Source organism: Dendrobates tinctorius, unplaced genomic scaffold, assembly GCF_039654945.1.
Source record: "Dendrobates tinctorius isolate UK_male_01 unplaced genomic scaffold, ASM3965494v1 ptg000098l, whole genome shotgun sequence".
NCBI classification, from domain to species: Eukaryota; Metazoa; Chordata; class Amphibia; order Anura; family Dendrobatidae; genus Dendrobates; species Dendrobates tinctorius.
Window position 1 is genome coordinate 31,981,182 of NW_027361766.1, and position 25,800 is coordinate 32,006,981.

At 45.1% G+C, this 25,800-nt stretch overlaps 1 long non-coding RNA gene across 3 annotated transcripts in view; it reads left to right on the top strand.

The window, feature by feature from the left end:
* Positions 1 to 25,569, top strand: part of LOC141099199 (uncharacterized) — a 93,830-nt gene extending 68,261 nt beyond the window's left edge. For all 3 annotated transcript variants that reach the window (XR_012234450.1, XR_012234449.1, XR_012234448.1), the window contains one exon: positions 25,320 to 25,569. This is a non-coding gene — a long non-coding RNA (uncharacterized lncRNA). The remainder of the gene's footprint in view (positions 1 to 25,319) is intronic.
* Positions 25,570 to 25,800: the final 231 nt, after the last annotated feature.

The following is a 25,800-nucleotide window of genomic DNA, read 5'->3' on the forward strand; positions in this document are numbered from 1 at the left end:
CCTGGTGCTTCCTAAATAATTATCCGGAGTTAACAGCCCTGCTCCATAAGGTGCGAAGACTGTGCTTGCACATCCGCCGGTCGCCCGTACACTCCAGTCGTATGCAGAAGCTGCAGCAATTGCTCCACCTTTTCAAGCACCGCCTAATTATTGACGTTGCAACAAGGTGTAACTCCACCTGCACATGGTTCAGAGGCTGTGCGAACAGAGGTAGGCTGTAATGCATTTGTGGGAGGATACACGGGCAGGCAGTTTGAGGGCAGACATGGAGTTGTCTGGTGTGCAGTGGTCGATGCTGAAAGACCTCTGTAAAGTATTTCAGTGTTTTGAGGAATGCACACGGCTGGTAAGCGCAGGCGACGCCATCATAAGCATGAGCATCCCACTTGTGCGTCTGCTCGTCTGCTCATGCAAACTTTGACGCACATTAAGGCGCAAGCGTCTGCAGCCGAGGAGGAAGAGGAGGAGGGAAGCCTTGATCACAGTCAGCCATTGTCTGCTCAGGGAACTCTCCTGGATGAGGTGGAGGAAGAAGAGGAAGAGGAGGAGGATGATGGGGATGATTATTTAGGGGAGGAGGATGCTTCTCAGGGGGCAAGAGAAAATGTTGGCGTGGCAAGGTCAGATACAGGGTTTGTGCGTGACTGGAGGGATGTTGATTTGCCAGAAAGTGCTCCTCCACCCAGCACTCGCAGTGCATCATTGACACCTGGAACATTGGCCCACATGTCTGATTATGCCTTGCAGATCCTAAAAAGGGACCCCCGCATTGCCAAAATGATGAACGATGACGACTACTAGTTGGCCAGCATCCTGGATCCACGCTATAAAGGCAAATTCCAAAACATCATGCCACAGGAGAACCTAGAGCTAATAATGGCTAACAAGCAAGCAACTCTGGTAAACCGTTTGTTTGAGGCATTCCCAGCACACAGCGGCGGTGATGGTTCTCCCACGAGCCGTAGGGGGCAACATGGAAGAGGTGTTCGTGGTGCACACAGCCGAAGTGGCGTTGGATACAGGGGTTTCATGACCATGTTGTGGACTGATATTTCAAGTACCGCTCACACGACTGGTAATACTTTCATTGATTGAAAGTGACAGGAGACAGGAGTTGTCAACTATGTTTACAAACTACTTCTCCTCCCATATCGATGTTCTCCCTCACAGGTCATTCCCCTTTGACTATTGGACCTGTAAACTGGACACCTGGCCTGAATTGGCACAATATGCCTTACAGGAGCTCGCTTGCCCTGCTGCTAGTGTGTTATCTGAACGAGTCTTCAGTGCTGCTGGATCAGTCCTGACAGAAAAAAGGACCCGTCTGTCGAACAAAAATGTTGATGATCTAACCTTCATTAAAATGAACCATGCATGGGTTTCAAAGGATTTTGTCCCACCTTCCTCTGCTGACACGTAGGTTGTCAGAAAAATGGCTCGCTTTTGTCCTCCTCTTCCTCTGACTTTTCCAATTCCTCCATTTTCAGTTGCTGAATGTCCAACATCAACATATGCCATTTTTTCAACCTCCCTAACTGGGTTGCCTCCCCCCTGGGCCGGGGTAACCACCTGGCGCACGCACCCGTGTGAGTGCCATTGCCCTGGACAGGTGGGTGGGCCCACTCTTGGGTGAAGGCACTGGCACAGGGTCCCTCATAGTACAATCAAGTGTCTCTGACGGTGGGGGTGCAAACCCACAGTCAGACACACCGGCGTACTATGAGGGGCCCTGTGCCAGTACCGCCGCCCACAAGTGGGGCCCCCCTGCTTGACATTCTGGTCAGAGAACGTGATGACATCACGTCTGTACACCCTCTGCCTAAACAGTCCAAGTGCAGAGAGATGGAAGTTAGAGACGACGAGGAGTCCAGACTAGTACAGGGATTCCCTAGCGAGGAGACTTATTTAATTGTTTTAAAGGTTGGGAGCAATTTTTGGGGAGCACTATACTCTGGAGAATTATATATGGGGCCCACCATACACTGGAGCATTCCAAAGGTGGACATCAGACACCGGAGCAGCATTTACAGGGCCCATTATACACTGGAGCATTAGAAATGGGGCCCATTATATATGGAGCATTATTTGGGCCCATAAGACAGTGGAGCTTCATTCATGGGGACCAACATATACTGTAGCATTATGTGGAGCTCATCATATACTGTATGGAACATTATATGGGACCAATGATTCTGTATGGTGAAATATATGGGCCTCATTACTCTGTATAGCACACTATGCAGTGGCCATAATACTGTAAAAAGTAATATACTGTCCATTTTTGGAGCTATTGGAGAATTTAAAATGGATATCAGTCATGTGATGTAAGAAGTGAAGCATTTTTCATTGTACTATACCGCTATTTTTCTGCCGTATCAGAGGATGATGAATTGTGGCATGTGTTAAAGGAGCCCAATGACACTCTTTGGCCCTGGGCCCACGAAAATCTGGAGCCAGCCCTACCCCCCCACAACTTTAGCCAAATAACCCCCAGTTTTCAATGCCTAACTATTATTATAAAGTAAATTAAGGTTGAGAAGCTTATGTAATAAGAATTGATGTTTTTGTCATTAAAATGGGCACTGTGGATGTGTTTCCTGTCCTCCGCTTACTGCCGACTTTTCTTGCCCATTGACTTGCATTCGGTTTCGTGTTTCAGTCGGCCTTCGACTTTTCACGATAATCGGCCAATTTTGTTCGACCCGACTTTTGCGAAAGTCGGGTTTCATGAAACCCGACTCGACCCGAAAAAAGGCAAAGTCGCTCATCTCTACTCTCTTAGAATTAAGTCTTCATCTGTATGGGAGTGTATATGAGTTGGTGACTCTAGGTAAGAACCTGTTCACACTTAGTTTATGTTTGGATGTGATGGTCAGTTTTTTTAAATTTGTATTCATTTGCCTTCCGATTGAGCACGCAGTCTCTTAGCCTCAGGCATTTTTAATTACAGCAGAGCCACTACCCCTCCACAGAGATATACATTTCAGTCTAAGAGAGGATTCACATTAGGTTCCCATACAGATGAAGACTTTAGTCTAAGAGAGGATTGACACTAGGATAGGTCCTAGAAATCAAGAATCACCTTAATGTGGCTTCCAGGTGCACATTAATTGGCCAATTTGTGGGCTAAGCATTCACAATTATTCATATTTCTAATGCAGTAATGCAATTCAATTTTCATATTTCATATTTGCATGCTATGGCGCTACAGAGTGCTGCCATTTTTGTTTATGTGGTGCTCTGGTATGAAGATTGCTGACAGGTCACTGATCCCTCAGTGACCTGCCCCCTATATTACATAGTATTATATATACATACTGGGGAAAAAACCCTTCAAAATCCATTTGAAAATGGCGCCTGCCACGCCTGCACTGTAGCAGTTATATAGATGTGATCTGATAGCTGCTATTGTGCACGGCCCGGCAGCGCTATATTGCTAGAGAAGAAAAAAAATTACTTATCTGCGCAGAAGCAGCTATCAGCTAATCAAAATGTCAGAGCTACCACAAACAAGCTTTTAATTGAAACTGTGTAATGTCCATTTTGCCTGTGGTAAAGCTGCAGGGAAACTGAACACATAGGTCCTGAATCCTTAAAAGCTGCATTGTTCATGGAAGTCACCACATATATTAATCCAGTCATCATGAATTGGCAAACAGGTGTTGCCATACCTTATTTTGGCGATCCTGGCTGAAACTGGTGAGAAAATGCTAAAAGTCATGGTTGCCCAAAAATATTTAAACTTTTCTAAGTGTTTTTCTTTAAAAATTAAGAGCGTTGATATTTTCTTGCACTTTAGAAAGAGGCCATTAGTGCTGCTTTCAGCAGGACACACAATCTCCATAATATGTTTTGCTGTCATTTCTTATGTGCTATTCATCATCCGAATGATCTTGGAGTCCTCTTGCTGAATGTCCAGTGCGTCATCGGTACTTTTCAATTCAGCTATGGGGGTAGAAGAGAGACATTATTGGAGTTGTAGTTTTCAATGTCATGTCAAAACAAGTGACATGCTACATGTAAGTAAACACTGCAGGAAAACAAATGGCTTGAAAAAGGGCTAAAATTATGGGAAAATATATTTTTTTAAAAATAAAACCATATGATGTATGATTGTTGTGTTGGTGTTCTGTGTGTATATGCGCGTTGGGGGAGGATTGAGAAAATTTGTAAAATCAATTCTACTTTTTATCATAATAATCTATTGAGTTTTTAGAGGACAGCATCCTGATTCCATTAATCCATCAATGTTTCTGATGCATACATGACATCTGTAGAACCCCATTAGGATCCTTGCTTATTTATTCATGGAATAGTAAATGAATCGTGTTTCTCATAGCTCAGGCGACTGAGTAATGTATGTATCTGCGTGTATATTTATATATATATATATATATATATATATATAATATACATATATATTAGTGTGTGTATATGTGTGTGTGTATGTATATATACTGTATATATATATATTTGTGTGTGTGTGCACACATTCAAAAAAGGAATCATAGCACCAAAATAAAAAAATCATACCATTATAAATATAAAAATTGCAGGAGTGATAGACATGTAGTGATATGGAAATAATGAAATATTTGAAACAACATTTTTGAAACCTCTTGATTTATTGAGCATTAAGAATGGGCGCCACACGCAGAAATACAAGCATTTACACACCTTTGCTGCTATCAATGAGGTTATCAATGGTTGTCTGACAAATATTCTGCCACACTTAATGCACTTCGGCACACAAATCATCAAGGTACGAAACTGGCAGCTTCCAATGCAATTGCCGACCAATGATGTCCCAGATATGCTTGATGGGAGACAAGCCCAAAGACACTGCAGGGTATGGAGCATATTTAGGACTTGCAGCTTGCTCCCATTAGTACCAGTAACATGCGTGCTGACGTTATTGTGTTGAAAAATGGCTCCTGGGACACTTTCGTGTTTTCTTGATAGTGTTGCCTACATAGTTTTCAGACCAGTCTCAGGTTATCTATGATTTGCCTGGGTGAATTGGATGGGTTGATACTGACATCTGGTGAAAATTTCATAGCAATTGCTAGTTTTAGAAATATATTTACTAATACAGCCATAAGTCTTCTTGGGAATGATGCAACAAGTTTTTCACATCTGAATTTGGGGATCCTCTGCCATTTTTCCTTGCAGATCCTGTCCAGTTCCGTCATGGTGGATGGTGAATGTTGGTGGACAGCCACTTTCAGGTCTCTACAGAGATGCTCAATTGGGTTTACTTCAGGGCTCTGCCTGTGCCAGTCAAGAATGGTCATTGAGTTGTTCTGAAGCCACTCCTTTGTTATTTAGCTGTGTGCTTAGGGTCATTGTATTGTTGGAAGGTGAATCTTCTGCCAAGCTTGCGGTCCAGAGCACTATGGAAAAGGTTTTCATCCAGGATATCTCTGTACTTGGCCACATTCATGTTTCCTTCAATTGCAACTAGTCATCCTGTCCCAGCAGCTGAAAAACACCCCCATAGCATGATATTGTCACAACCATGTTTCACTGTTGGGATTTATTAGGCAGGTGATGAGCAGTGCCTGGTTTTCTCCAAACATACCGCTTAGAATTATCACCAAAAAGTTCTATCTTTGTCTCACCAGACCAGAGAATCCTATTTTTCATAGTCTGAGAGTCCTTCATGTGTTTTTTTAGCAAACTTTATGCAGGCTTTCATATGTCTTGCACTGAGTAGAGGCCTCTGTCGCGCCACTCTGCCATAAAGGCCTGACTGGTGGAGGGCTGCAGTGATATTTGACTTTATGGAACTTTCTCCCATTTCCCTACTGCATCTTTAGATCTCAACCACAGTGATCTTAAGGTTCTTTTTTACCTCTCTCACCAAGTCTCTTCTCCCATGATTGCTCAGTTTGTCTGGATGGCCAGGTCTAGGAAGACTTCTGGTGGTCCCAAACCTCTTCCATTTAAGGACTATGGAGGCCACAGTGTTCTTAGGAAACTTGTGTTCAGCAGAAATTCTTTTGTAACCTTGGCCAGATCTGTGCCTTGCCACAATTCTGTCTCTGAGCTCCTTGGCCAGTTCCTTTGACCTCATGATTCTCATTTGGTCTGACATGCACTGTGAGCTGTGAGGTCTTATATAGACAGTTGTGTGCCTTTACAAATCAAGTCCTATCAGTTTAATTAAACACAGCTAGACTACAATGAAAGAGTAAAACCCATCTCAAGGAGTATCACAAGGAAATGGACAGCATGTGACTTAAATATGAGTGTCTGAGGCTAGTTTCACACTTGCTTTTTTTTGCAGCGCGTTTTTCCCGCAAAAAAACGCATTGAAAAAACGCATACATAAGCATACAACTGCTGCGTTTTTTTCAAGCATTTTTATGAGCATGCATGAAAAAAACGCAGCGTTTTTATGCGTTTGTATACGTTTTTAGCGCGTTTTTACCGCGTTTGCGTTTTTTTCCAACATTTTTAGGTGGCCCCTCACACTACCCAAACCATGACTTTACTAACCCTAACCCTGACCCTAACCCTAACCCTAACCCTGACCCTAACCCTTAACCAAATCATACTTAACCCTAACCCAAACCCTAAACCCTAACTAACCCTAACCCTAACCCTAACCCTGACCCTAACCCTGACCCTGACCCTAACCCTGACCCTAACCCTAACCCTAACCCTAACCCTAACCCTAACCCTAACCCTGACCCTAACCCTAACCCTAACCCTAACCCTGACCCTAACCCTTAACAAAACCATACTTAACCCTAACCCTAACCCTAACCCTAACCCTAACCCTGACCCTAACCCTTAACAAAACCATACTTAACCCTAATCCTGACCCTAACCCTGACCCTAATCCTTAACAAAACCATACTTAACCCTAACCCTGACCCTAACCCTAACCCTGACCCTAACCCTAACCCTGACCCTAACCCTAACCCTAACCCTAACCCTGACCCTAACCCTTAACAAAACCATACTTAACCCTAATCCTGACCCTAACCCTGACCCTAATCCTTAACAAAACCATACTTAACCCTAACCCTGACCCTAACCCTGACCCTAACCCTAACCCTAACCCTAACCCTGACCCTAACCCTTAACAAAACCATACTTAACCCTAATCCTGACCCTAACCCTGACCCTAACCCTTAACCAAACCATACTAAACCCTAACCCTGACCCAAAACCCAACCCTAACACTGACCCTGACCCTAACCCTAACCCTAAACCCCCTTAACTAACCCTAACTCTAACTCAAACCCCTAAATTCCATGGTTAAAAAAAAAAAACGCATATGCAAAAAAACGCTTACATGAGCATGCCAGTGCGCACATATGCGCATCCATAGGCTATAATGGCCCTTTTTAGCGCAAAACGTGCGCATATGTGCGCATGCGCTTTTTTGCAGGGCCAAAAAATGCAACATGATGCGTCTGGAAAATCCAATCGCACACCCCAAAAAAACGCAGCGCATGAAAATCGCATACATGCGCTTACAAGCGCGCAAGTATGCGCACCCATGTTAAAGATAGGGGAAAAAACGCATGCGCAGGTTAGCGTTTTTTTCCAGCGCTAAAAAACGCAAATGTGAAACCAGCCTGAGCAAATGATCTGAATACTTACGACCATGTGATATTTCAGATTTTCTTTTTAAATAAACTTGCAAAAATTTCAACATTTGTTTTTTTTTCAGTCAAGATGGGGTGAAGAGTGTACATTAATGAAAAAAATGAACTTTTTTGAATTTACCAAATGGCTGCAATGAAACAAAGAGTGAAAAATTTAAAGGGGTCTGAATACTTTCCATACCCACTGCATACCAGGATGGGCCCAGGATGGGGGACATACAGTATATACCAGGAAGATGCCCAGCATGGGGGACATATATACCAGGTTGGGGGACATATATACCAGGAAGAGGCACAGCATGGGGACATATATATATATAATCAGGTTGGGGGACATACTGTATATACCAGGACATATATACCTTGAAGGTGCTCAGGATGGGAGATATATATCTGGATGAAGCCAGGATGGGAGGCATATATACCTGGATGGGGACCCATATACCAGTAATAGGCCCAGGACGGGTGACGTATATAACAGGCTGCAAGACATTTTACTATGAAGGGAACATATATGCCAGGATGGGGGGACATATATACCAGGAAAGGATCCAGGATGGGGGACATGTATACCAGGAAAGGAAGCAGCATGGGGGACATATATACCTGGAAGGGGCCCAGGATGGAGGACATTGCTTCATAATCACGTGTGTCTGGACGCAGCGAGTACCGCAAGGCGAACCCATATGACACATGTGACCCTGGATACACCGCCTCCAGTGGGGCGAATTTAAATAATAAGACGTGCAGCTGGATACGCCATCTCCAACAGGCGAATTTAGGTATTACACGTAAATCTGGAAACCCCACCTCCAGTAAGGCGAATTTAAATAATAAAGGGGGAACCTGGGTAACATTAACAATGGTGGGCCCTGCAATAGGGAATGGGGAAGTGGAGACCTCCTGAACTCCCCTGAGCCAGTGTCCCTGCACTCCTAACGTTCCCTATGCCGGTTCCGCACCGGGCAACGCACAGGAACCTTAAAACCCTAGCTCGCCCTGAACCTAAACCCTCACTAGGGAATTGGTCGGTGCGGAAACTAATCCCACCACTGCACTAAACACACATGAGGGAAAATGACAATACAGGGGAAACACCACTTAGCTTTGCTCTGTTGCGTACGCTCCTAGCAACAGAGCCCACCACCTGTGTGCATCTTCTCCTCCACCCGGATCCATCACCATAACTGGATCCTTCACCATAATGCAGCCTTGGAGCAAAGTCCACCACCAATTGCAGAAGTCCAGTAGCAGAGTCCCAAAGATGAGTTCAGCTCCAGCCCAAAAAGTCAAGCATGCTTGAGTCCAGCTCTCAGCAACCAAGTCGCGCATGCTGAGTGCAACTCTCACCATCGTCGCCACTCCACCATGCTATGCCAGCACTTCCTGCCGACACCATAAACTATGACTCCACCACACCGTGCCAGCCCTTCTTGCAGACCACATAGCTGCCACTCGTCCCCTCTGGCTGGGCTGCGCAGGACTCTTGTTCAGCTCCTTCCTCACCCAGGCTTGCTTCCCAAATGACGAACGCAATATCACCAACAGTGATTGAACAAACCTGGCTCTCTTTTATAGAGCCTAACACCTGATTTGTAATTAAGTGCACATTAAACCAAAGAAACTAAAGTGCACTACTGCTCACCACCACCGGGGCAACTTAGAATGAACGACACCACGTGTAATAATTCTAATGGCCACCGGGGGCAATCACATCACTTTGGCACCTAGCCAAAGGAAAAAAGTTCACTTATCCATTTAATTTGTCAGATCCAGCCTGGATCATGACAGTAACCCCTCCTTAATGAGGGGCCTCTGGACCCTCAAGATCACTCCTCATTAGGGAAACACCAACAGCGGGGACGCCCAGACCCTGAGTTCACCCCACCACTACCTGACACTTCAGGTTAATGACAAACGCACCGCTGGCATTGGCAATAATGTTCGTTTTGGAGGAACCACTCATCTCCAAAGTGCCGACCTGGGGAACGAGTTTATGTATGTGTATGTTTGCTATGAGCTGATCAGACTCCACAACACACTTCCACAAGATGTTTTTTGGTGGCCACCCATACATGCTCGTTCATACACAGGTCCGGACCTGATCGTTTATTGCACACATTCATTTGTCATATATTTGGTGAACTCCTTCTGGACACGACAACAGAGGTGTCCCCCTGCTGTCACCACACTCACTCTCCCGCTATTCACCAAGGGACACCACCCTCCAACCCTTTCACATGAGGTCTGTGCCTCCCAGGGTTGGTTAATGGCGAGAGTTGAGATTTGTCCCTACTCCCCCGCAGCGCACTTGCTGCACACACCAGGAGGAGAAGGGGACAGGAATATGGAGGAAAAATACACTCGCTGGTCGTGTGGAGGAAGGCGACCAGCGAGTGCATTTTTCCTCCATGTCCCTGCGGCTCTGGCAAAGTGCCCCCTAGAGTCGCTTTTGGGGAGCGGGACTTGTTCATACAGGCGGACGTAACCAGACAGGTGGGTGGAATTGGTGATCCCCATGGTGCTGTCTGGGGTTCCCCGAGGTGAAGGGGTACGTCCCTGTAGTGAGCAGACTAATGATAGTCCGCGGGGCTCACGCCAAATCTTCAATACCACCGAAGAAGCCGCCCCCTCCTGTTCGTGTGGAGGAAGGCGACCAGCGAGTGTATATTTCCTCCATATTCCTGTCCCCTTCTCCTCCAGGTGTGTGCAGCAGGTGCGCTGCGGGGGAGTAGGGACAAATCTCAACTCTCGCCATTAACCAACCCTGGGAGGCGCAGACCTCATGGTGAAAAGGTTGGAGGGTGGTGTCCCTTGGTGAATAGTGGGAGAGTGAGTGTGGTGACAGCAGGGGGACGCCTCTGTTGTCATGTCCAGAAGGAGTTCACCAAATATATGACAAATGAATGTGTGCAATAAACGATCAGGTCCGGACCTGTGTGTGAACGAGCATGTATGGGTGGCCATCAAAAAACATCTTGTGGAAGTGTTGTGGAGTCTGATCAGCTCATAGCAAACATACACATACATAAACTCGTTCCCCAGGTCAGCACTGTGGAGATGAGTGGTTCATCCAAAACGAACATTATTGCCAATGCCACCGGTACGTTTGTCATTAACCTGAAGTGTCAGGTAGTGGTGGTATGAACTCAGGGTCTGGGCGTCCCCGCTGTTGGTGTTTCCCTAATGAGGAGTGATCTTGAGGGTCCAGAGGCCCCTCATTAAGGAGGGGTACTGTCATGATCCAGGCTGGATCTGACAAATTAAATGGATAAGTGAACTTTTTTTCCTTTGGCTAGGTGCCAAAGTGATGTGATTGCCCCCGGTGGCCATTAGAATTATTACATGTGGTGTCGTTCATTCTAAGTTGCCCCGGTGGTGGTGAGCAGTAGTGCACTTTAGTTTCTTTGGTTTAATGTGCACTTAATTACAAATCAGGTGTTAGGCTCTATAAAAGAGAGCAAGGTTTGTTCAATCACTGTTGGTGATATTGTGTTCGTCATTTGGGAAGCAAGCCTGGGTGAGGAAGGAGCTGAACATGAGTCCTGCGCAGCCCAGCCAGAGGGGACGAGTAGCAGCTATGTGGTCTGCAAGAAGGGCTGGCATGGCGTGGTGGAGTCACAGTTTATGGTGTCGGCAGGAAGTGCTGTCATGGCTTGGTGGAGTGGCGACGATGGTGAGAGTTGCACTCAGCATGCGGGACTTGGTTGCTGAGAGCTGGACTCAAGCATGCTTGACTTTTTGGACAGTAGCTGAACTCATCTTTGGGACTCTGTTACTGGACTTCTGCAATTGGTGGTGGACTCTGCTCAAAGGCTGCACTATGGTGAAGGATCCAGTTATGGTGATGGATCCGGGTGGAGGAGAAGATGCACACAGGTGGTGGGCTCTGTTGCTAGGAGCGTACGCAACAGAGCAAAGCTAAGTGGTGTTTCCCCTGTATTGTCATTTTCCCTCATGTGTGTTTAGTGCAGTGGTGGGATTAGTTTCCGCACCGACTAATTCCCTAGTGAGGGTTTAGGTTCAGGGCGAGCTAGGGTTTTTAGGATCCTGTGCGTCGCCCGATGCGGAACCGGCATAGGGAACGTTAGGAGTGCAGGGACACTGGCTCAGGGGAGTTCAGGAGGTCTCCACTTCAACATTCCCTATTGCAGGGCCCACCATTGTTAATGTTACCCAGGTTCCCCCTTTATTATTTAAATTCGCCTTACTGGAGGTGGGGTTTCCAGATTTACGTGTAATACCTAAATTCGCCTGTTGGAGGCAGCGTATCCAGCTGCACGTCTTATTATTTAAATTCGCCCCACTGGAGGCAGTGTATCCAGGGTCACATGTGTCATATGGGTTCGCCTTGCGGTACTCGCTGCATCCAGACACACGTGATCGTGAGAGCGTCCCCATGTCTAATAAATTTTAAAAATACCCATGTAGGTGCATAGGAGTACAAATTTGCAATCACTCCAAACAGAAATCTCTTTCCAAAAAATCCAGGCACACAAAAAATGACTACAAAATCTTTAGTGCTTGCAAGCATGGTTTAACAAATCAGGTGTTAACATACTTAAAGTGCAGTGCATATACAGTATAGATAAATGATACCGGGGAAAAGAAATACCCCTATACTAACACACAGATCCAGCAATCAGTAAACAATAGTTCAGCAAATCAGGTGTTAACATGATTGAACTAAATGCAGTGCATCTTATTACATAACTACCTTGTAATGTCGTCACATTCTGTTCCAGATGTCTCCGGATCCCAGAATTCCAGCGGCTGAAATTCACTGACTGCCATATTGGGACACCCAAGTGATGGGTATCTCAATATGAAAACTGCTGGTGGTACCAGCCTCTTGCGCGGTACCACCAGCGGAACACCGTCGCACCACACACACACACTGTATATGCCATACTCATCACACACTGTATACGCCGTACGCAGCCTCTTGCATGGTACCACCAACGGAACACCGTCGCGAACATGCCGCCGGCTGGATCAGCCGAATGATTCACTGACCGCTGCCATCTTTGTACAGGAGGAGCGCATTCGCAGTTTTAATGTGACCGCCGCTATCTGTCTGCACGAAGATGGCGGCTGTCTGATTTACTGCCATTGCGTGAATTCTGCGCAGGCGCAGTGAATCATTTGGCTGATCCCGGTGGCAGATGCACAACGTGTCTACAGGCAGAGGAAGCCGGTCACATTAAAAGGGTTTTCCCATGAACGAAAGTTTATTTTAAAAATTGTCTGTGTCTGACCATGTACGGAGCATACCACATCTCCTGGGCAGGGGAATAAGCAATAGACAATACTGACATTACAGCAGGGGATTACAGAGAATTCATTTTGTGATGTAAAATATTTCACTAACTGTTTTTAAACAATACTTTACCTCACAAAATGTATCCTCTGCGATCTGCTGCTGTAATGTCAGGATTGTGTTTTGCTTCATCCCCTGCCCAGGAGCTGTAGTATGTTCTGTACACGGTGAGACACAGACAATTTTTAAAATGAACCTTCATTCATGGGAAAACCCCTTCAAAAAGCAAATATTAACGCCAACATCAAAAAAATACCAAGAATATACCATCAAAGAAAAGGACGTCTTTCCAAGTTACTGCAGAAACATGACAAGGGGATAGCACATGGGGTAGACAGGTCAAAGAAGAGAGCACAGATGGGAGAAGTCACCACATGGGGAAAGAGAGAGTGCATAGGTGGGTAAGCACATGCGGGAAGAGATTCTCAATGCTGCAAATGTGACACCCCAGAGTCTGGTTGTCACAGTGACATTGCCTCCCTTTTAAGAGGTGAAGTCATGCTTGGAGGCAGAAAGGGGACCCGCATGTCAGGTAACATAGATTAAATCACAAATCCTACTGCAGGTAAGAAAAGGGAGCTACCTTATAAATTCTGGCCAGCAGAGGGGGTTGGTGAGTCAGCTAGAAGTGAGCTGAGGGGGTTGTCATGGAAACAAGAGCAGCTGTGAGCTGTGAGGAAAATGACAAGGCAGTTTAAAACGTGAGGTAAAAAGATCTTTCTGGAAGATCCAGTCAGTTCAAGACAGGGAGCTGATCGGCGAGGAAGGGAAGGACAATAGCAGAGAGAAGAGGCTTTGGGGAAGCTAAAAAAAACTGCATATAGCAGACCCCAGAGTGAAGCGCTAATAGAGAGAAAAGGGACGTCAGAGTCCTTGGTGGTCAGGAGCTGTATGTCCTGATCGCCGAATCTGAAAGTACAGGGGATTGTAAATTCCTGTGCGACATTGCACACCTGAGGGCACGGCAGCAGATAAGGAGCCCGGGGCTGACAGTGAAAAGGACGGTACCCGTGGAATAGGCTCATGCTGACAGCCGTACAGGTTAGTGAAATCATCACGCAATTGAGGGTCGCAGCTTAGTTATAAACAGCGGAGACCCACACACAAAGCGCAGAAGGAATGTCCTAAACCCCCACCTGGCAAGGTGGATCCCCTGAATGCCTCCAGGCGAGCCGGACTCATTCCATCACCTGTATGTGGTACTCCGGATTGCAACCAATTACCAGTAAAAGGTAAAGAAACTGCACGTCTCTGTGTCCTCCTCTCATTTCTCTGCATCCCAACGTTCACAGCCATTTTGACCATTAATTTAACATCTTTGCCCTGGGACTATTGCTCTACCTGTGGAGAGCTATTTTCACCTCAGCTGCGCCACATCAACAGTCTCAGGGGAACAACACCACAGCGCTGGTCACCTCTGACCAGAATACCACAGGTGGTGTCACGTATTTAACCATCTATAAACTTTATCTTCATTTTTACCACACTTCAACAACCAACAACTTTTCCCCTTCCCCTTTCATCATTTTTATTTAATGGACACCCCAGGGCCACGGACCAGGTCGCCGCCGTGACACCATCCCCCGAGTACCCCACGGCCCTGCACTGTGTCACGCTCATGAACGCCTGGGCGCCCCACAAAGCCTGCCTCCATCGTGACATTACCACCCTCTTGATGTGATAGTATCAGGCCTCCATCTAGTATATAAATAAATGTCACTAGGGAAAAGAGATCCCCTGTACTACAGCACAGATCCAGTGATTAGTATACAATAGACCATAATAATAATGTCCTTTTGCAAGATGAACCAGGCTATGTTTCATACATATTACCTGTTGATTCGCTGAGCATATAGATACCGAGTGGCACACTGTCCCTCCCAGACCCCGCCGCGCGTTTTGCTAGTGCTTCTTCCTGGGGGCAACATGAGGGGAGAACCCAGATTCAAATTTTGCACTGGACCCATCGGACTGTAGTTATGCCACTGCCTAGATGCCCTTATTATAGAGAAGTCAAAGACAATGTAGCAACATCAAACATTTACAGCATGCCTGCAAGTTCCCTTTTTTGCTACATTTGAGCTGTCTTTTTGCTGATATGCACAATTCTTTGCCACTTTTTTTTAAGTTGTATGTAATGATTGTGTCCAAATCTTGGCCAAGCAGCAAGCCATGAACACTTTTCACTTCACAGTTTTGGCACAAATTATTAATTTAATGAATTACTATTATTATTGGTGGAATTCCCCCACATTGATAAATGTGACTTTTGTGTAATCATGTGCAAAACTTTCGTTTCAGCACCATAAAATTGCCTACTTCCGATAGGTTTCTTTGTAATGATATCAAAATCTTAATTTATTCAGTTTTTAATTATTCAAAATTGAATCTTTGCCTGATTGGTTAGCTTATTACTTTATTTCTGTACTGCCCATTAATTTTGTGGTCTGTATTTTGGCTTTTTTATTACATTAATAGACCTGACACAACCCATGGACTATTTTGTAGCTGATTTTGGAAGAAAGCAGCCATGTGTAAGATCACTGATACGCTGCTGGGTAATGTTATATGAAATAAAATATACAGCGCACCGTTTCTAAATAATTTGCGGTTGCTTTTATGGAGCTCACTCATTAGGTCAGAAGCAGTCAGAAGAGCTGTTGATAACCCCTCTGTGTATTGTAAGCAGTTCCTGATACTAAATTATCTATAGGGAGGTGAACAACCAACATATGAACCCCCCTTGCTTCTGATGAGATAACAAGAAGCCACTGACAGACTGGATGTACAATTTCCATATAGTTCATGCGACATTTAACATTCTCCTTGCCACTTCAGATGGTCATTTAGTTGGCGCAATTACTCCTTCTAGGGTACAATTTGATAAGATATATTTAGATATAAGGATGTATTTAGATCTAACTCATCTGGAAAGTATACTGATCGTAATAATCTATACAAACGCTACATTTTGTAGGTCATCACCAAAAAAATTTTGCAAATTTAAAACTTTAAATTTTTATGCTCTTAAATCAGAGAGATGTGTCACACAAATTTCTTAATAAATAACATTTCCCACATGTCTACTTTACATCAGCACAATTTTGGAAGCAAAATTTTTTTTGTTAGGAAGTTATAAGGGTTAAAAGTTGACCAGCGATTTCTCATTTTTACAACAAAATTTACAAAACCATTTTTTTTAGGGACCACATCATATTTAAAGTAATTTTGAGGAGTGTACATGACAGAAAATACCCAAAAGTGACACCATTCTAAAAACTAGACCCCTCAAGGTGCTCAAAACCACATTCATGAAGTTTATTAACCCTTTACGTGCTTCACAGGAACTAAAGCAATGTGGAAGGAAAAAATTAACATTTTCCTTTTTTTTGCAAAAAATTTACTTCAGAACCAATTTTTTTTATTTTCACAAGTGTTAAAAGAGAAAATGAATCACAAAATTTGTTGTTCAATTTCTCCTGAATACGCCGATACCCCATATGTGGGGGTAAACCACTTTTTCAGCGCACGGCAGAGCTCGTGAGGGAAGGAGCGCCGTTTGACTTTTTCAACGCAGAATTGGCTGGAATTGAGATCGGATGCCATGTTGCGTTCGGAGAGCCCCTGATGTTCTTAAACAGTGGAAAACCCCAACAAGTGACCCCATTTTGGAAACTAGACCCCTTAAGGAACTTAGCTAGATGTGTGGTTAGTACTTTGAACCTTCAAATGCTTCACAGAAGTTTATAACGTAGAGCCGTGAAATAAAAAAATCATTTTTTTCCATCAAAATGATCTTTTCGCCCCCAAATTTTTATTTTTACAAGGGTAACAGGAGAAATCATACCCCCACAGTTGTTGTGCGAATTGTTTGGGCGCACGGCAGAGCTTAGAAGGGAAGGAGTACCATTTGACTTTTTCAGTGCAGAATTGGCTGGAATTGAGATTGGACGCCATGTTGCTTTTGGAGAGCCCATGGTGTGCCTAAACAGTGAAAAAAAACCCACAAGGGACACCATTTTGGAAACTAGACCCCTTAGGCCTCTTTCACACATCAGGTTTTCGCCGTCAGGCGCGATCCGGCGGTTTTGACAGAAACCGGATCCGGCGAAATGCAATGCCGGATCCGGTTTCCCCCCCATTGACTTGCATTTGCGCCGGATAGCGCCGGATGGCCATGCGTTTCATCCGGTTTTCGCCGGATCCGGCAATGTGTCGCAATGTGTCGCGATCCGGCGTCTGGAAAAAACGTCTACTGTAACGTTTTTTGTCTTCGGCGAAAAAGCCGGACACGCCGGATCCGGCGCATCCGGCTTTTTCACACAATGAAAGCCTATGAGCGCCGCAATGCGCCGGATCCGGCGAAAGCCTGATCCGGCGGCCGGATCCGGTTTTTTGGTCTGAGCTTGCTCAGTAGCTCTGCCCACAAGACATATATAAAAGCAAGACAGTGGGACCCACAGCCACACCCAACATGCCACCCAAGACAGCAACCAGGCGCAGGAGAAGGCAGGAGACATCTGCAGCAGCACCATCAGCACCACCCCAATTGGAGCAGCATGCTGAACAACGGGAGGGGAGTCCAGCAGCAGATGAGAGACGGTAATTATCAAATCACCCATTCCTCCAAACTAGGGCTATTGAATATCAAGATATTCATTGGCCCTTTGTTTCTCTTTATTCAACAGCCGCCCAATAGATGCAGCAGCAGCAGCAGCAGCAGCAATGGCAGCAGCTGGAACACCACCCACAGGCATGGAGTGTGGCCACCAGGAAGACAGCACATCATCTTCTGGGAGCCCTCCCTCGCATCGTCAGCGTTTGACGGTAAGTTTTTATTTCCAAAATCCATCTTCTCTGTAATATATGTCTATTCATTGCCTTTTATTTCAAAACAGGATTTACAAGATGAAGAGGAGCTCCCAGAAGAAGAAGGAAGGGGTGGACAGACACTTGGAGTGGGCTCACAATTGGTAAGTTTTTTGCATCAAACGCAGAAACACAACATCACACTACACACAACACATAGAAAACAATGTTCTGCAGACCACACACAGCAAACAAATGCCTACATCCAAAGACATAACTTTTTTTGTTTTCTTCTCTAGTCTTCCCAATCTGGTGCTTGGCCAAGAGGTCCTCGCAGTGCCTCCCAGGGTCGTCGGCGACAGCAACGCGGCGGTCACCAGCGTGTAAGTATAAATATTTTTGCTTTGTTTTTTTGCACTTTTTATTTCATTTCTTTTGTGGAGGCTAATTATGTTATTTTTGTCTTTTTCTTTAACAGCCTTCACAGCGTGCTCCCGACTCTGACGTTGAGGATGGAGGGATTGATGTGGACCGCCTCATCGATCTCGTCAGAGAAAGGGAGCCGCTCTGGAATATGGCTGACCGCCGCCACACTGACCTGATCTTTACCCGACGACTCTGGGAGGAAATCTGTTCGCTCCTTGTGGGCCGCTGGGAGGACCTCGATGTTCGGGCCCAGATTACAGAGCGTAAGTATATACAGTACCGGTTGCTTGATTTAAACCAGTGTTTCCCGAACTCCAGTCCTCGTGGTCCCCACGGATCATGTGTTCAGGATTTCTATTTACTATGGAAATCCTGAAAACATGACCCCTGGGGACCATGAGGACTGGAGTTTGGGAAACACTGATGTTGTATACTAACCACTCCTTTCTCGTTTCAGGGAACAGAATTGTGAATCGGTGGCGGTCTGTGAGGGATCGTTTCAAGAAGGAGTTCAATAAAGAGATGCGGGCCCCGAGTGGATCTGGAGGACGCAGGAGCAAGTACAAGTACGCAGAAGCCCTGTCGTTCCTCCGGGAAACAATGGTCACCAGAAGGTAAATATTACACACCACATGTGAAAAAAAATGTTAGATGTAAATTTTTTTTTCAGCCAGGGCCATACCATGTCAGTATTTTAATTGTTTTTTTTTCTCTTTATTCCACAGCACGGTGAGCAGCACTCGGGAGCCGGCACGATTGGACCCTTCTGAGGCGATCCCTGAGGAGACCGGCACCGAGGGACACTTCGACCGCCCCGGTACATCTGCACCTTCCCAGCCTTCCCACACATTCGACCCATCTGTCCCATCCACCAGCACAGGAGCATCGTGGCCGCCTACATTACATGAAGCTGCTGGTGAGGAGATCGCTTTCCCTTTACCCCACCCTTCTGCCCCTGCCACCTCTAGTACACCTGCGGGTACTGGGCGGCAGCGGCAGAGGGGTCAGGAAAAGACTTATGTGCCAGAGTTCTTGCATCTGAATGCATCTTTCCAGAACTGTCTAAAAGTCTTGTCAGAGCAAATCTCCGCAGGCTATCAGCAGATCAACTCCAGCATTCTGGAGGTGAAGACACTTCTGCAAACCATGCATTCAGAAGCAAGATCTTCGCCAAACCACACCTTTTTCAGGTCTGTTGTGGAGCGCATGGAAACGCTCTCTCCTGCCCAGCAGATGCATGTAATGCATTCATGCCACGCTGCTCTCCAGCAAGTTACCTCCCAACCTCCTCCTCCTCCCACCACAGTAGTTCCTCCACCTGCACCCCCTCCAGCCACTTTCCATCCTCCCCCTCCTATTACATCTACACCCCCTCCAGCCACTTTCCATCCTCCCCCTCCTATTACATCTACACCCCCTCCAGCCACTTTCCATCCTCCCCCTTCTATTACATCTACACCCCCTCCAGCCACTTTCCATCCTCCCCCTCCTATTACATACCATCCACCTCCAGCCACTTTCCATCCTCCCCCTCCTATTACATACCATCCACCTCCCCAGCACCATCCACCTCCCCAGCACCATCCACCTCCCCAGCACCATCCACCTCCCCAGCACCATCAACCTCACCAGTACCAGCAACCTCCACAGTACCTGCAAACTCCCCAGTACCAGCAACCTCCCCAGTACCAGACATCTCCCCACTTCCAGCAACCTCCCCCGTACCAGACATCTCCCCACTTCCAGCAACCTGCCCCGTACCAGACATCTCCCCACTTCCAGCAACCTGCCCCGTACCAAACTCCTTCCCCATACAACTTGCCATCAACATCATCTGCTCCTACAGTCCCTGCCCAACCCTCCACTCCACCACACACCACCTCTTCTGCTTCCCACATGTCCACCCATTCTGTAGTTTTTTCCACACCTTCACCTCTAACTGTTCCTTCCCCACCACGATCCCAGTCCTCTCTCCACACTCCCAGTGTCGAAGTGTCCCGCAGCCCCTACAGCAGTATTTCCACCACACACTACACCGAATTATAATGTGTGTATTTAAATAAAAATGACCAGTTTTATGGTTTCAGTTTTATAGTTTCAAATTTTTATTAAACATGTTTATTAAAATTTTAAAAAAGTTTACTAAAAAAAACATTTTTCAATAAAAGTTAAATTATTTTACACTGGTTGTCTGTCATTTCTTTCTGCGGCGAAAATGGTTAAATACAGGGTATTTAAAAGGTGAAATGGTATTCAAAACAAGGTATATAACTGTGGGCAAATTTTAGCTTTTTGCCACAGTTGTGTTCCTGGTTGTGTTTGAAGCAAAGTATTTCACCTAAAAAGTTGTGTTTATTGTTGGTGATTTCCTAACAATGTACTCAACTTTTGTTAAAAGGTGAAATACTTTGCATAAAACACAACCAGGTACACACCTGTGGCCTAAAGCTAAAAATAGAGACCATGACAAGATAGCCAACTTTGGTTGGCAAAGGTATATACTGTTGGTACAGAAGGTACACAAGTTTGGTTAGGGCACAAATCTTTCACACTCTGTCATCCTGCCAGTGTACTCTGCCTTGAGGTGACATAAAGTATAGTGCAAAATTGTCCCTCATTACTGAAACCGTCACAGAACTTCTAGTGGTAATGTCATGGTAATCTTGCAAGGTGGTTTCTTCAGAGGTGTCCTCAATGGAAATGGGTTCCTTGCAGATAACAAAATTGTGGAGTACCACGCACGCTTTGATCACCTCGTCCACAGTTTCTGTCTTGAGGTTGATCGCAGTCAATAGGACCCGCCATTTGGCTGTCAGAATACCAAAGGTACATTCAACCATTCTTCTTGCTCTTGTGAGGCGGTAATTAAAAATGCGTTTTGGTCTTGTCAATCCTCTGCTAGAGTACGGTTTCAAAAGGTGTTCTGACAGCTGGAAGGCTTCATCCCCTACACAGACAAATGGCATAGGTGGACCAGATGTTTGCGGCAGCGGTCTAGGTGGTGGGAACTGGAAGGTGTTTCCATACAGTTTACGCCCCATGGCAGACAGTTTGAAAACTTGAGAGTCATTGGAGCGGCCATAGGCCCCAATATCAACCGCAATAAATTTGTATTCCGCGTCAGTGATGGCCATGAGGACAATTGAAAAATATTTCTTGTAATTGAAATATTCCGATCCCGATCCAGCTGGCTTTACAATGCGGATATGTTTCCCGTCCACAGCGCCCAAGCAGTTTGGAAACTGACATATCTGTTGAAACTTGTCAGCAATTTCAATCCACCTCTCTGTTGTGGGCTCTGGTAAAAACTCTTCAGCTAAGGAGTCCCACAGTGCACGGCATGTGTACTTCACAATTCCAGATATGGTGGAAATCCCGAGTCTGTACTGGAAATGCAGTGACGAAAGGGATTCTCCAGTTGCAAGAAATCTGTGGGGAATTAACAAACAATAAATTAGTTTTAAATCACAGCATTACATACCAAAACTGACCTATAACACTTGGAGATACAAATTACCACCAACAAGATTGCAGTGAAAGTGTGCTCTGATGCGATCATATCCAATAAATGTGGCTTACCTTAAAGTCACCATCAGACGCTCTGCGGGTGAAACTGAGAAGCGGCAATAGGTGTCCGCTTTTCTTATGAGGTGTGCAATGCGCTCCACCAAGTAATCAAAATTCTCCATTTTCATCCTAACATATCCAAAAAATTTATCCGGGTTTCGTCGAAGGTCCATGCATAGTGTAGAATAGACCCCACGCGTCATTCTCTTGGCTGTGATGGGGTGGATCCACAAACGTCGTCTACGATGCCTGATGCGCTGCTGTCTCGCTCTCTCCTTCTCCAGAACAATCACCCTCAAACGATTTGCCTCCGCTGTAAAATCCGCCAAATTCTTCAAAATATTTCCAATGACAACATCCATCTTCGCCAGTACTTGCTCTTCTCTCCAACCTGCACTTTCTCATCTACAACCTGTCAAAGAAGGGCTGTAGGAACATGCTATATATAGTTTTCCAGTAGCCAATCCCGTTCGGAAGGCCACAAGGGTCAATTTTAAAAACCGGATCCGGCGTAATCCGTCGAAAAACGGATAGAAAAACGGATGAACCGGATGAGACGGATCCGGTTTTGTCTGTCAAGAAAAAGACGGATCCGGCAGAAAACCGGATCCGTCACATCAGGTTTTACTAAACATTTGCCGGATCCGGCGTTCCGGCACGACGCCGGATCGCGCCTGACGCCGAAAACCTGATGTGTGAAAGTAGCCTTAAGGAACTTATCTAGATGTGTGGTGAGCACTTTGAACCCACAAGTGCATCACAGAAGTTTATAAAGCAGAGCAGTGAAACTAAAAAATCACTTTTTTTCCTCAAAAATGATTTTTTAGCTGCTATGTTTTATTTTCTCAAGGGTAACAGGAGAAACTGGACCACAAAAGTTGTTGTGCAATTTGTCCTGAGTACCCTGATACTCCATATGTGGGGGGAACCACTGTTTGGGTGCATGGGAGAGCTCGGAAGGGAAGGAGCGCCATTTTGGAATGCAGACTTTGATGGAATGGTCTGCGGGCGTCATGTTGCGCTTGCAGAGCCACTGATGTGCCTAAACAGTATAAACCTCCCTCAAGTGACCCCATTTTTGAAATTAGACCCCTGAAGGAGCTTATCTAGATATGTGGTGAGCACTTTGAACCCCCAAGTGCTTCACAGAAGTTTATAAAGCAGAGCCGTGAAAATAAAAAATCATTTTTTATTTCTGCAAAAGTGATTTTTAAGCCCCCAATTTTTAGACCCCCAAAGTTGGTAAATAGTGGAAACCCCTCAATTCTTGCTCCAACCCTAACCCCAACATACTCCTAACCCTAACCCCAACCCTAATCCCTATTCCTAATTCTAACCCTAATTCGCCCTAAACATAATTCTAACCCTAATTCTAACCCTAGCCCTAACCCTAACCCTAATTTGAACCCTAACCCTAATTCTAACACTAACCCTTATTCTAGCCCTAGCCCTAACCCTAGCCCTAAACCTAACCCTAATGGAAAAACGAAAAAAAAAATTTCTTTATTTCATTATGTTTGCCTAACTAATGGGGTGATAAATGGGGGGGATTATTTACTATTTTTTTATTTTGATCACTATGATAGTTTATCATAGTGATCAAAATAAATGAATGGAATCTGCCAGCCGGAGCCTGCAGATTCGTGGCGGGCGCACTGCGCATGCGCCCGCCATTTTCTTCCGGAGCCAAGATGGCGGCACCAACTGGAGGACGTCGGCGGGACACAGGACCACCAGTAGGGGACCCTGGACCACCGAGAGGTACCAGGGGGATCGGGGACCTTATTTCTCTTTCTTCTGATGTGCGATCACATCAGAGGAAAGAAATTAAATGCAAAATTGCGGCTTTTTTGCAGTCACCATTATAGGGTTAATAACGGTGATCGCAAAAGCAGGGTCGGTAAAAACCGACCCGATTTATGTTCTCTGGGGTCTTGGCTACCCTTGGCAGCCGAGACCCAGGAGAAAATCTGACACTGGGGTCGCTATTTACTTACTCCACAGCGCCGTGAATTAACGGCTCTGTGGTTTAAGTACCCTTAATTACCTCCGTTAAAAGGCGTATCGGCGGTCGTTAAGGGGTTAAGGGAACAAAAGGTAATGTGTACCATGCTAAAAACTGCTCTTACTCATTGTCTCCACTTTAGGACACTGTGCATGCAGGCCCCTCCATTCTTTGTAGGTGTGAAAACTTGCAAAATAGGCAGTGTATACTTATTTTCCCCACTGAATGTCTTTGTTAACACAAAAATAAAATAAGTTAAGGCATTTGGAAGAAGTTGAGGAAAAAGAAAAATTCCCTAGGCCATAAAGAGTTAATATATGCTACTTAAAGGTTTTATGCCTACCAACTTCCTTGATCTAGTGAGGGGGCACATCAGTCGATTTACTCTATGTTAGGTCAGAGTCAGACTGCTGTATACCTCGTGCGAGAATCGCATCGCACTGCACAGACTGGCCAGGCACCTCTCCTGACCTGAGCAAGACAGCGTGATGGATTCCTATGCAGCTGTCAAGCTCAGATTAGGGGAGCCGACAGCCAGTACGATTTCTGCGATGCGATTCTCGCACAAGAAATATGGCAGTCTGTCTCTGCCCTTATTAAAATATTTTTCATGATAAAGAGCAAGAGGATGAGAGAGAATTATATGAAGAAATTCACAAGTTTGTATCTCTGTTATTGCTAATGCACGGAGGGCTGAAACTTTGTTTTCTGAACATGGGTGACAGTCAAGTTTCTTTAAATATAGGAGTGCTTCATCAACTGTTATTTAATTTTGCAACTGGTAACCACTGGAGTCAGTCTTCCCTTGGCTTGGCACCTATGTTATGACCAATGCTGCCAACTTGATGTATTTTTTTTTATTGGACAGCTTACCAAAAATTCACGGACGGACAATGTTTTTTACAGACACATTGGAAGACAATAGAAAATCAATATGATTACAAGTTATACAGGTCTACAGAACATAATTTTGATATGAAGACATCAGCTGCATTCACTGTAAACTGCAAGATGATGATACAGTCAAACTAATCTTTACAAGTTTATTCAGCTTCAAAAAAATCATGGACACCTTACATTTTTTTAATGGAGAGGGCAAAAAATGTGGCCAATTTTTATGGCCTGTCCTGGAAATTTTGTATGGTTGGCAACCCTGTCTAGGACTGTCAATACAGCGCTGCTCTACCTGCGTACATTACTTTATGTACTCAAACTATAAGCATAAGCATGAACACACCAAATGTGTCTGTAACAATATTTTACTATAGAAATGTAAAAATGAGTTCTCTTGGATTATGTACACATAGCATGATCTGTCCAATGCACAGGTCTATTGGAAACGTGACACAGTAGGTGGTTTTTCCAACTCAAAAGATAAGCAAATATATAAAAATATAAACCCTAATCTGTTGGAGCAATTATTCCTTAGTCTTGGAATATCAGGCCTGAGCCATGGTTACCTTGTATTTATAGACTTCATCTTCTGGGGTTCTCAGGCAGGAAAGTAGCTGAATGATGGGATTTTACCTCCAAGCCAGCAGAAAATTACAGACTGTTCATTTCTTTGCAGGTGAAGCAAGACTCCGACTCTGGCACAGTGCTTTCCAGTCTCCAGGGTTTCGTTCTCTTACACTGTATCAGCTCCAGCTCACTGCTCTCCCCACAACGCTTTGAGACCTTTGATTAAACAGCATTGATTTGGTTGGGAGAGACTTTCCCTGTACTTCATGTGGCATTTCAGAAAAAGGCCTCCACATTTAGAGCGCATTAAGATGTCAGTAATAGCTTTTTCTGGAGAATAAACATATTGATCTTGTACATTGTAACTTTCTGCAGATTCGGAGTCTCATTTTAAAGCATTGATTACTTCTGATCCCATGAAACCACAATACTATTTCTCCCATGTTGGCAAGTGTAATACAGATGTACTTTTCGTTCGTTAGGTCCCTATGGGGTTTTTATTGAAGTTGCAGTTATTCACCGATAAAGTATTAATAGTATCATGATCCTTTTAATTACTAGAGCAATGACAACACTGTTTTAAACTTTAT